Source organism: Vulpes lagopus, chromosome 24 (assembly GCF_018345385.1).
Source record: "Vulpes lagopus strain Blue_001 chromosome 24, ASM1834538v1, whole genome shotgun sequence".
NCBI classification, from domain to species: domain Eukaryota; kingdom Metazoa; phylum Chordata; class Mammalia; order Carnivora; family Canidae; genus Vulpes; species Vulpes lagopus.
Genome location: NC_054847.1, coordinates 12531924 through 12543342, shown reverse-complemented (window position 1 = coordinate 12543342; position 11419 = coordinate 12531924). Strand labels below are relative to the sequence as shown.

The window sequence follows — 11419 nt, the reverse complement described above, 5'->3', positions numbered from 1 at the left end:
TAATCCCTTATTTCTGTGGTCCCATCTATACAAATCTACATTCGGCTTCGTAGCTCTCATTGGTCATATTAGTAGTGGGAAAGGAAGACATTTCAGTTCTGTGCATGATAATCTTTAAAACTTGGTCCAGTTCAGCATTTTAACAGTTGGGAACATTGACGAAAGAGTAAGATGGTTATAGTGAGAGTTTCCAATCTTTAATCTGCTGGCATTATTATGAAAGTTAAGGATAAATTTATGTTGGGTTAAAATCTTAGTTCTATCTCTTACAGCTGATTATATTAGAAGGGATTGCTTGATCTCATTGAATCTCAATTTCTTCATCTGTGTAATAGAGTTAATAACATCCACCTTTCAAGACTGGTATGAGGAGGGAATATATACATGTATATATGTGTGTGTATTTTTACCTGTAATATAGTACCTATATCTATAAAGACTATCTACTTATATTTAGTATCTATAGTATAAATATACATGCACATATATATTAGAATATAGTATATATAATTGGTATATACCTACATATATAGGTATTAGATGTATCAATCATCTAAAATATAGCTAGACCACAATGGGAAGTTACTCAAAGCGGTCAGCTAAAATCTGCCAGCAGAAGGGAGGAGAGTAAGGGACAAAGCAAAAAAGGAATGGAAGGAATGTGCTTTGTTTCACAGAACATAAAGTTCCAAACAAGGGGACTCCCAACTATGTGTCTCACCTGAAAGCCCCATACACAAGTCAGTTTGATCCAAACTGGAACTGAAGATCTGTACAGGAGCCCCACCACCACCCTGCCCCCCCCCCAGAACTGAACTTTAGCTCATTATAATACTAAGATCTCCTCCTATGGGCAAAAATTTCCCCTAACTTTTGAATGTATAATGTATGCACTAGTATGTTGACACACCACGCATGTGCAATTGAACCAAAAGTGCCTGTGCAAGCTCCCTGCCCCTACCCCCAGGATATTAAATAGAAACTTCCTGTACTGAACCTACAGGGAGACAGTGCTTTGAGAACTACTCCCTGTCTCCTTACTTGTAACAAGTGACCAAAAGTTCTTTACTTTCAGGGGTACCTGGGTGGCTCAGTTAGCAAGAGTCAGCATCTGATCACGGGGTTGTGAGATCAAGCCCTGCATTGGGCTCTGTTCTCAGTGCAGAGTTTGCTTGGGATTCTCTCTCTTCCTCTCTCTCTGTTCCTCTCCCACTTGCACTCTTGCGCTCTCTCTTAAGTACATATATACATACATACATAAATCAATTTTTTTGAAAAAAGTTCTTTGCTTTCAACATTTCCTTGGGTTGTATTCAATGTGATGTACCTTAAAGGCTGAACCCGTTGAATTCAGCTACAGTAAATGCTCAATTAATGGGAGCCTATACAAAGAGCTTTTTATGATTCCTAAGGTAATTGAGCAGAAAAGGCTAGTTTTCTATTTGTCATTTTGTAAATTAGGATGGTTCCATCTGGAACCAAGAGGTAAAGCAAAGGATTGTCAGAGGGCACATTGTTTATAATGTGTTGGGTGTACCACGATCATGCTAAACGCAATGCTGCTCCCTTCTTGTCTCTCTAATATGAAATCACATGGAGAGAGTGAGTAGAGTTCAGTTCACAGGTAAGTTTCTGAAATAATTGCTTTTTATATTCTCAGTTGAATGAAAAATCATTTTGTATAATCAAATAAGACTTTGATAGTAGTCAGCATCAACCTTAGCCTCGGTTATGCTCTTAAAACCCTGTCACATACTTCCAGTGGGACAGAGCCATAGGGGATCTGTTTGCACAGTCCTTTTAAATTCTAATAAGTTTCTCTGAAGCATATTTCAAAATACCGGTGTAGTCCCTCCCCACTGCTTCAGCTCTGGCTCAGAGGCAAGTCTCCCCTTTCATCTTCAAACAACTTCAAAGTTTATTTTTGAAATAAGGGTTTCTTTTCCCATGGAATTCAAAGAGCTTTTCGGCCTTCTGTGAGGAAAGGAGTGCAGGGCTTTTTCAGGGACGCATTTAAAAAGCCGCTGATGCACTATGTGATATGATGAGCACTGGGCATTATATGTTGGCAAATTGAATTTAAATTTTAAAAAAATAATAATAAAAAAATAAAAAAAGCCACTGATGTCTTCTAAGTGCCTCCCTGATAAGGCCTTGCTGACTCTCAAAAGCATTCAATTTTCTCTACCTTTGTTTTCTTGGCTGGCTTTGTTGGACGCTGAGGGAAGGTGCTGGGGCGCCTAAGAGGCTAGCTTGTTTGAAGTGACAAGATGCCTGAGAAGTGCTGCCTTTTTTTCTCTACCTGTGGATTCCTGGGAGACTTTTAAATTAATTCAAGGAAGGAAGGAAGTGGAGGGAAAGGGAGAGAGAGAGAGAGGAAGAAAGGAAAAAAGGAAGGGAGGGAAGGAGGAGAAGGAAAGAAGGGGGGAAGGAAAGGAAGGAAGGAAGGAAGGAAGGAAGGAAGGAAGGAAGGAAGGAGGGAGGGAGGGAAAGAAGGGGGAAGGAAGGAAGGAAGGAAGGAAGGAAGGAAGGAAGGAAGGAAAGAAGGTGGAAAGGAGAGAAGGAAGGAAGGAGGGAAGGTGGGAAGGAAGGAGGGAAGGTGGGAAGGAAGGAAGAAAGGAAGGAAGGAGGGAAGGAGGGAAGGAAGGAAGAAAGGAAGGAAGGAGGGAAGGAAGGAAGGAGGGAGGGAGAGAAGGGGGAAGGAGGGAAGGAAGGAAGGAAGGAGGAAAGGAGAGAAGGAAGGAAGTAGGGAAGGTGGGAAGGAGAGAAGGAAGGAAGGAGGGAAGGAAGGAGGGAGGGAAAGAAGGAGGGAAGGAAGGAAGGAAGGAAGGAGAGAAGGAAGGAAGGAGGGAAGGTAGGAAGGAAGGAGGGAAGGTGGGAAGGAAGGAAGGAAGGAGGGAAGGAGGGAAGGAGGGAAGGAAGGAAGGAGGGAAGGAAGGAGGGAGGGAAAGGACAGAAGGAAGGAAAGAGGGAGGGGGGAAGGAAGGAGGGAAGGAGAGAAGGAAGGAAGTAGGGAAGGTGGGAAGGAGAGAAGGAAGGAAGGAGGGAAGGTGGGAAGGAGAGAAGGAAGGAAGGAGGGAAGGTGGGAAGGAGAGAAGGAAGGAAGGAGGGAAGGAAGGAGGGAGGGAAAGAAGGAGGGAAGGAAGGAAGGAAGGAAGGAGAGAAGGAAGGAAGGAGGGAAGGTAGGAAGGAAGGAGGGAAGGTGGGAAGGAAGGAAGGAAGGAGGGAAGGAGGGAAGGAGGGAAGGAAGGAAGGAGGGAAGGAAGGAGGGAGGGAAAGGACAGAAGGAAGGAAAGAGGGAGGGGGGAAGGAAGGAGGGAAGGAAGGAGGGAGGGAAAGAAGGAGGGAAGGAAGGAAGGAAGGAAGGAAGGAAGGAAGGAAGGAAGGAGGGAAGGAGGGAAGGAAGGAAGGAAGGAAGGAAGGAGGGAAGGTAGGAAGGAAGGAGGGAAGGTGGGAAGGAAGGAGGGAAGGTGGGAAGGAAGGAAGGAGGGAAGGAGGGAAGGAGGGAAGGAAGGAAGGAGAGAAGGAAGGAAGGAGGGAAGGTAGGAAGGAGGGAAGGTAGGAAGGAAGGAGGGAAGGTGGGAAGGAAGGAGGGAAGGAGGGAAGGAGGGAAGGAAGGAGGGAGGGAAAGGACAGAAGGAAGGAAAGAGGGAGGGAGGGAGGAGGGAGGGAGGGAGGGAGGGAGGGAGGGAGGGAAGGAAGGAAGGAAGGAAGGAAGGAGAGAAGGAAGGAAGGAGGGAAGGAGGGAAGGAAGGAGGGAAGGAGGGAGGGAAAGGACAGAAGGAAGGAAAGAGGGAGGGAGGGAAGGAAGGAGGGAGGGAGGGAGGGAGGGAGGGAGGGAAGGAAGGACAACCTTTCTACTCGCACACCCTCGTTTTGTTTTCTCTAGGCTGAGCGCAACCTGAGCGTGGTCCCCGGGCAACGAGCTCTCCCCTGCGGCTCCAGCCCGGGGCAGGCTCCGCCCCGCCGCGCCGCGCCCCTCCCCGCCCCTCCCCGCCCCGCCCCGCCCCAGCGCGCTCCCCTTCCCGGGCCAGGCGAGGCCGGGGCGGCGCGGACCCCGGCGCAGGCGCACGGGGCTCGAGGGAAGGCACCTGCGGCTCCCGCCCCCGCCCCCGCCCCCGCCCCCGCCCCCGTAACGCAGGCGACGACCTCTGAAGACCTGCGGGGATGGGCTTCATTTTCCGCGTTGTCATGGAGGGCGACGAAGGAGAAGAGAGGTCAGAGATTTCTTTTCTTTTGGCCGCGGGGGGCGGGGGGGCTGGTGCAGAATGCGGTGGCCCCACAGTCTGGCTTCTGCTGAGCACCTGGGGGGGGGGGCGGGAAGAGCCGCACCTGAGCGCCGCGTCCCGGTTCTTCCGCGGCTTGTTGCTGTGTTTTTGGGGCTTATTGTCCCGCCTCACACGACGTACTGTTTGCTCTTTTTTATGAACGTGTTTTCTCTCTCCAGGTGGATCTTCAGGATTTTCGAGGCAAGGGGTGTCTTCTATAAACCTTCGTGTTCCCTAGACTTCCCTTTGCAGTGATCTACCTAGGAAGTGCTTGAAAACAATTAATGATATATGTATTTTTTCCTTAAATCGGGATGGATTATAGAGTTGTCATGAAATTCTGCATCCAGAGGAAATCCGTGAAAAGCAGTTAGTCTCTCTCTTTTCTTTTTTGTTAGATGGTGAAATACTTTTTCCAAATGTTTAGTTTTCTTTCGGGCCTATCTGTGGTGTGGATAAATATGAGAAGTCACTGAAAACTATTTTTAAAAAGGCCAACATATTGCAAAGTATAATGATCAATTCCTTCATCTTTCTTCCTTATTTTGTAAAAAAAAAGCCCAAAGCTCACGATATGAGAACTTCTGGAATCAGTACCTAGTTAGAATATTATCAGTCTGCTATTCAATTCTTTAGTTTTCCTCTATTCAGATTTGAGTGTTTGGAAAAACGGACCAATGCCTAATTATTTGATGTAGGAGTAGAATGTTAGAATCGAAAAGAGGGTTTTATTTTATTTTTTATTTTATTTTTTTAGATTTTATTTATTTATTTGAGACACGGTGAGAGAGAGAGAGAGAGAGAGCACACAAGGACCCTGAGATCATGGCCTTACCAACTACAGATGCTTAACTGATTGAACCACCCAGGCACCCCGAGTTGAAAAGGAGTTTAAAAAGTCACGTAATTAAATTCTAGCATTTCCAGATGGAAGAACACAAAAAAGGTTGAGAGAGTTGTTCATAATCATACAATCATGTAATTCATGTGGGACAAATCAGAAATATATATAGAAAAAGAGAGGACGAGGGAGAGAAAGAAAGAAGAGAAGAAAAGCAATTATATAAACAAAATTGGCCTTGATCATCATTTTCACAAAGCAAACTTCTTTGGCCAACAGCCATGACTTTACCCTTAGGGAGCTGATTTTGTATTTCACTCTTCCTATAAATTCACTGTATTTGATGGATAGACTTTTGTTTTGGGAGGCCAGATTGGAATTAGTCCAGGTTTTGAAGAAGGATGTAATTTCTTGAGAAATAATCAATATGCCTTTCTTTCCTTTTAACATGACCTAACGTCTCTAAGAACTGGATAGATCTCCCAACCACCCTAAACCAGTGTTCCACGCTAACTTGTGAACTCGAGTCTATATCCACACTCAAACTTTCAGTGTGCTCTGAAAGTATAGACACAGGTTTGTCTATACTTACGTGTATTCAATTGTACTGTAGCCTGATCTTTCATGACATTCAGTTTCTTTTCCCCTAAACTCTTATAAACTCTTTGGTACAGAGATATGTATAAGACACGGTCATTATAGTTTTAAATAAATGAGTTGCTGCACCTTGATAAGTTTGAATGGTGCAGCAACTGTAATGGTGATTTCAGCTTAGCTGCAGCCAAGGGGGTGATTCTGAATGGAAGCATTGAAACAATGTGCTGTGCCTCCAGAAGACCAGAATTCTCTCCCGAGTCTGTATCCCTTAAAAAATAATGTCTGGTTTGCCCAACTCTGGCTCACCTCTCTTTCCACAATAATCTACAACCTATATTTCAAGGACCTTATCACCTGAGAGCCTTGCCATTATTTCGCTGACCTATGAAGTTGATAGATATTCTGAATGCATGACAAAAAGACGTCCCCAGTTCAAGAGACCAATCTATCTACACTTCCACCTCCTCCCAACTCCCAGACAACATCACAGGAGACCGCCTGAGGAAGACCAGGAGGAGAGAAAGCAGGCAATGTGAGAAACTTGTCTAGTAGCATACTGTAAGTACCATAGTTCCAATGGATTACTATCCAGGTGGCAGCATCACTGACCCAGGAGTAGAACCTGCAAGAAAGAAGCCAAAGGAGGCAAGAGTTCTACAGAAATGGATCAAAAGAGACATCAGCCTAGATTTCCCAAGTTGATCCATGCCAGATTTTCAAATTTAAAAAAATTCAGTAAGTATCTCTGTTTCAAGGGATTGTTTAAATTATTTCTAGATGAAGAAACAACATCACTAAGAATGGAATCAATTATGGTACTCAAAAAAGGCTATACCAGAGGTGTACTTCAAGAAACTGAAGTGTATTTGGGGTGTTTTGATTTTGAGTAGATATGTGCTATATCTAAAGAGGAGTTTGTTTTGAGACAATTCTCCGTATATACATCATAGCCTAGTCACAAATGCCATTTCAAACACAGGTTTGAAATGATCTTTGCCCATTTCCATTGATAATAACTATCTTGAGGAAATGAATAAATTTATAAGAATCAAGCCTTTCATTACAAGAATGAATAAGGATCATAGGCACCCCTAGAAGAATCCTACACCTTGAACATGTCCTTGAGTGTTTTGGGCATCAGTGATTCAACCAATTCATTTTGGTTATAAAATTTGGTGTGGGGTAACTAAACTTGGCTACTTGGTTTAGTTTGAGTCCTACTAGGCTGTCACTAGTTCCTATAAATTAGGTTCTTGGGTTATGGGGGAGTCTGATGATGAAATTTGCTAATACCCTTCAGAAATGAAGCCAATACTCCTTATCATTTATGTTTTGTTGTTGCCTCCACCAGTGGGAAGCTGATGGCAGCGTGGAAGAAGATAAGCATCAAAGCAACAGGAATGATTCATGAGTATAAGGCTAAATAGCACCCTCTCAAAAATAGCACAGAAATCAAAAACATTTGGAAAATAGAGGTGTTTAAATCCCAAATGGATGAATAAGAATAGATATTAGTGTGGCACCAGCATGGCATTGGCATCATTAACATCTGTCCCAAAGGTATGAGCATTGATCCTTTGGAAAAGGCCAAGCACTATTCAGCAGCCAAAAAGAAGCTTCAGATCAATCAAGGAGCAGTAATGAGTGTATTCAAGGAGAACACAGGAGGTATGAAGTGGATGGATCAAAATATTTCCAAGTACAGGGTTAAAGTTTCAGGCAAGACATGGTACCCCAACCTGATCAATTACATTATCAATGTGACTCTCACTGATAATGGCAACTGGGTTCTGTGTCAATGAGACCTGGATGGATCTGAATTTCCTAGAGATGCTGCATGTTTCTATTTGTAATAAAGATGGAGCCCCTAAGACAACAGAACAGAGGGAAGATGCCCAAAAAGAAGTTGAGATCAGATATAATATGACATCTTAGTGGATAAGTCATCAAGACAAGAAAACACAGTATGCTCTCAGCCACGTGTACTCCCACACTAGGTGTGAAAAATGTCAAATAGATGTATGTTAACGTGCAAAGTGTTTCCAAATGTATCACAAAAATAGTGCCTGAGATGATGCCAGTAACTTACATGCTGGAATTCCGGAACATTCTATTAACATTATCATTTATTTTGTCATTGTGTGTTTCCCAACAAAATACCATCTTTTAGTTAAGCTCTAGTAAACTAAGTTTGTTTATAAAAAGGGAAACTCCTTTCTTTTTCTTTACCTCCAAATAAACAACCCCAAATCCCTGCAATTTGTTTGTTTTAAATCTCAAGAAATCCTAATGCCTTCTCTTGATGTTAAACTTTCTATGAATATTTTCATATTTCTGAAAAGCCTGGGTTTTCTGAATAAAGAATACTTGTAACCTGAGTTAAATTATTCGAATAGTAAAAATGCCTCAGGAATTAGAAGGACTGAAAACATCTATCTACCTCAGAGCCATTTGCTTACATTCCAAGTGTTATACATCTAGATGCCTTGCCTTTTCCCTGCAAAGGATTCCAGAATAAAAGGATATCTCTTTCTCTCTCCCACCATCCTTTCTCTGTCTCTTTCTGTCTCTCTGTCTCTTTGTCTGTATGTCTGTCTTTCTCCCTCCACCTCCACTCATGGAGGAGGAACAGATTTGTATCCCATGTAAGGTCTCATGTCTCCTAATTTTGTATTTAGCAGTGTAGTGTCAGCCCTCAGCGCACACACAGCATCAAGCCCTCAGTGTGCTGTCCTCTGGGGAATGGGAGCTTGGAAAGCAGTATGGCTAAGGTGATCTGACTTCCAGGTTTGGTGCTTCTCCTTCTACACATGTGTGACCAGCACATTAACTTGTTGCCTTGCAGGTGGGTGTCAGACATGGCACACCAGACCCTTCCCAGTTTTGAACTTCACATTTCTTTTAATGGTTCTTTTATGAGTCACCAGCCTTGAGCCACACTTTATCCTTAATGAAAGTTTTGACTGAGAGGAGTGTAAAAGCTTGTGAGATAAGAAAGTTGGTGAATTTTAGAACTAAATATGCCTTATGTTAGCTCTCTTAATCAACTTTTGCAATTGACCAGGTCAAGAATGGTGACCAAGAATATTGAAATGACTTTTCAGGATAAGTAATCACCTAGGCTAATAAAATCTTGGTGAAAGAAACTTAGCTAGAAACTACTGCTGAGACTCAGCTCCATCTTTCTTCACCCTCACATCCCAGCCAATCCTGTATGCTATTATGTCTTGAAGTCTCTCTCAGCAAGGCTGCATTTTATGGTAAGATTCCAGTACCTATTCCAGTTAAGAAATATATATGTATGGTCTTGTTGTTTGATTAATGTTTTCCTATGTTTTGTTTTTCTCCACTTCTCCCTGCTTATGGTCTTCTACTTCCAGCTATAGCACTGTTGATGCTTGGAGATCATACTGTTAGCCCATCCGTGTCCAGGACACAGTGACTTTGACAGTAAATCTAGGTCTTAAAAATGTGGACATTTTCCAATAATATTTTTGAATGAAATTCTGAATTGGAAACAGAATTATCACAGAATGATAGACCCTCTAGATAGAAGGAATCTGAACCAATTTTCCCAGGAACATATCAGGATAGTTTTATTTTATGAGGTTAGTGAATCACTCTTTTTCTTTTCTTTTTTCTCTCTCTCTCTCTTTCTTTCTTCTTTCTTTCTTTCTTCTTCTTTCTTTCTTTCTTTCTTCTTCTTTCTTTCTTCTTTCTTTCTTCTTTCTTTCTTCTTTCTTTCTTTCTTCTTCTTTCTTCCTTTCTTTCTTTCTTTTTTCTTTCTTTCTTTCTTTCTTTCTTTCTTTCTTTCTTTCTTTCTTTCTTCTTCTTTCTTTCTTTTTGTTTCTTTCTCCCAGAATGCACATCAAAGATACAAAAAAAATGAATTTGTGGGATAGAAAAATTCTAGTTAGACCAAAGAGGCTGAGAAATGTACCATGGACATCTTGGGAGTGAAGACAAAGTATAAGGGGGCACTACTAATTGAAACAATATTAAAAAATATCTGCAGAAATACGGTTTTATCAAAACCTGATAACATGTCTGCTAAATAGTGGGCACTACACAAGATACCAGATATTAATAGGTAAAAAAAAACTAGACAGTATCAAGTCTTTTTAATTTTTCAAATTTTTATTGAGGCATAACTCAGTACAATAACATTCATTGTTTTAAAAGGTAAAATTTAATGATTATTTTCTATATATTAACAAGATTGTATAGCCATCAGCACTCTGTAGTTTCAGAACATTTTTCCCCCAAAAAGAAACTTCATACCCATGTGCAAGTACCATTTCTCTCTACTTCTCTCCACTCTCAGACCCTGGCAACCACTAATCTATTCGTAGTCTTTGTAAGTTACTTATTCCAGACATGTCATGTAGGTGGAATCATACTATTTGTGAGTTTGTTTGTTTTTTTCATTTCCAATAGGATGGCTAGCCATTTCCATTCGCTATAATACTTTCAGTGTTCATTCACATAGTAACATGAATTAGTACCTCATTCCTTTATATAGCTTAATAATCCCTTGTAAGGATATATAATATTTTATTTGTGCATTCATCAATGCATGGGATCTTTGGATTATTTTTACTTTTTGCATATTAAGAATAATACTGTTATGAATATCCCTGTGCAAGTTTTTTGTGAATAGGTTTCAGTTCTCTTGGGTATATAACTAGTAGTAGAATTATTCCTTTTGCCACATTGTAACTCTATGTTTAACATTTTGAGGAATTGCCAAACTGTTTGTCAAAATGGTTGTCATTTTACATTCCCGACAGCAATGTACAAGAGTCCTAATTTCTACACATTCTAGCCAACAGTGAGATATGAAGTGGTATCTCATTATTGTTTTGATTTGCATTTCCTGATGTCTAATGATATTGAGCATCTTTTCATGTGCTTATTGACCGTTTGCACATCATCCTTAGAGCAGTGTCTATTCAAATCATTGCCCATTTTTCAATTGGGTTAGTGCCCATTTACAGTTGAGTTTGAAGAGTTTTTCATAAATTCTCAATATTGGCCTTTATCAGATTATGATTTACGAGTATTTTCTTCTATTCTGTGGGTGATCTTTTCATTTTCTCAATAGTGTTCTTTTAAGCACAGGAGTTTTTAATTTTAATAAAGTCCCACTTATCTATTTTTCTTTGGTGCTTGAGCTTTAAGTATCATATTGAAGAAACCACTCTAACCCAAGATCTCATTGGGTTCATGGTGTGTGTGTGGCGGGGAGGGGGTGTGGGGGTGGGTTTCAGTATAAGACTGTAGAGAAAAACAGCCCAAAGATCAATGAATTGTGCAGTTTCAACATATTCATCACCCTCTTTAATCTTTGAACACCCTCTAAAATTATAGTGCCCTTTTTTAACCAAATTATCAGCATCACATCATGAACCAAACTACTTTTAATTGTAGACATAATCTCCAAGAGGAAAGGATGAATAAAGGGTCTGTTTTAGGAAGTATAGAAGCTCCAAGTTTCTCACTGTCAAGGTGCATCACTTCTACATAATCGCTAAAATTTGTTTTTGGACTAAAATCCTTACAGTCATACAAGGAAAAGCAGCCCCTTTAGCCATGGTAATTCTAGGTTGTTGACTTGGAAAAGACCTTATTTTGAACTCTGTGACAGTGGGCACAGGAATGTTTGATTGGAAAGTGGCCTGATGGTATTTCTCTCTCAACCTTTTCTTTTTTC

General features: G+C 41.3%; 1 long non-coding RNA gene across 2 annotated transcripts; it reads left to right on the top strand.

Annotated features, from left to right (window-relative positions):
- Window positions 1-4142: 4142 nt before the first annotated feature.
- On the top strand, window positions 4143-8054 carry LOC121481829. Of its 2 annotated transcripts, none has more exons than XR_005985435.1 (3): window positions 4143-4217; window positions 4448-6441; window positions 7058-8054. It is a non-coding gene; the product is annotated as an uncharacterized LOC121481829 (long non-coding RNA). The 2 variants fall into 2 exon arrangements; XR_005985436.1 differs by lacking the exon at window positions 4143-4217 and having other exon boundaries at window positions 4304-4637; window positions 5577-6441.
- The last annotated feature ends 3365 nt before the right edge of the window (window positions 8055-11419 follow it).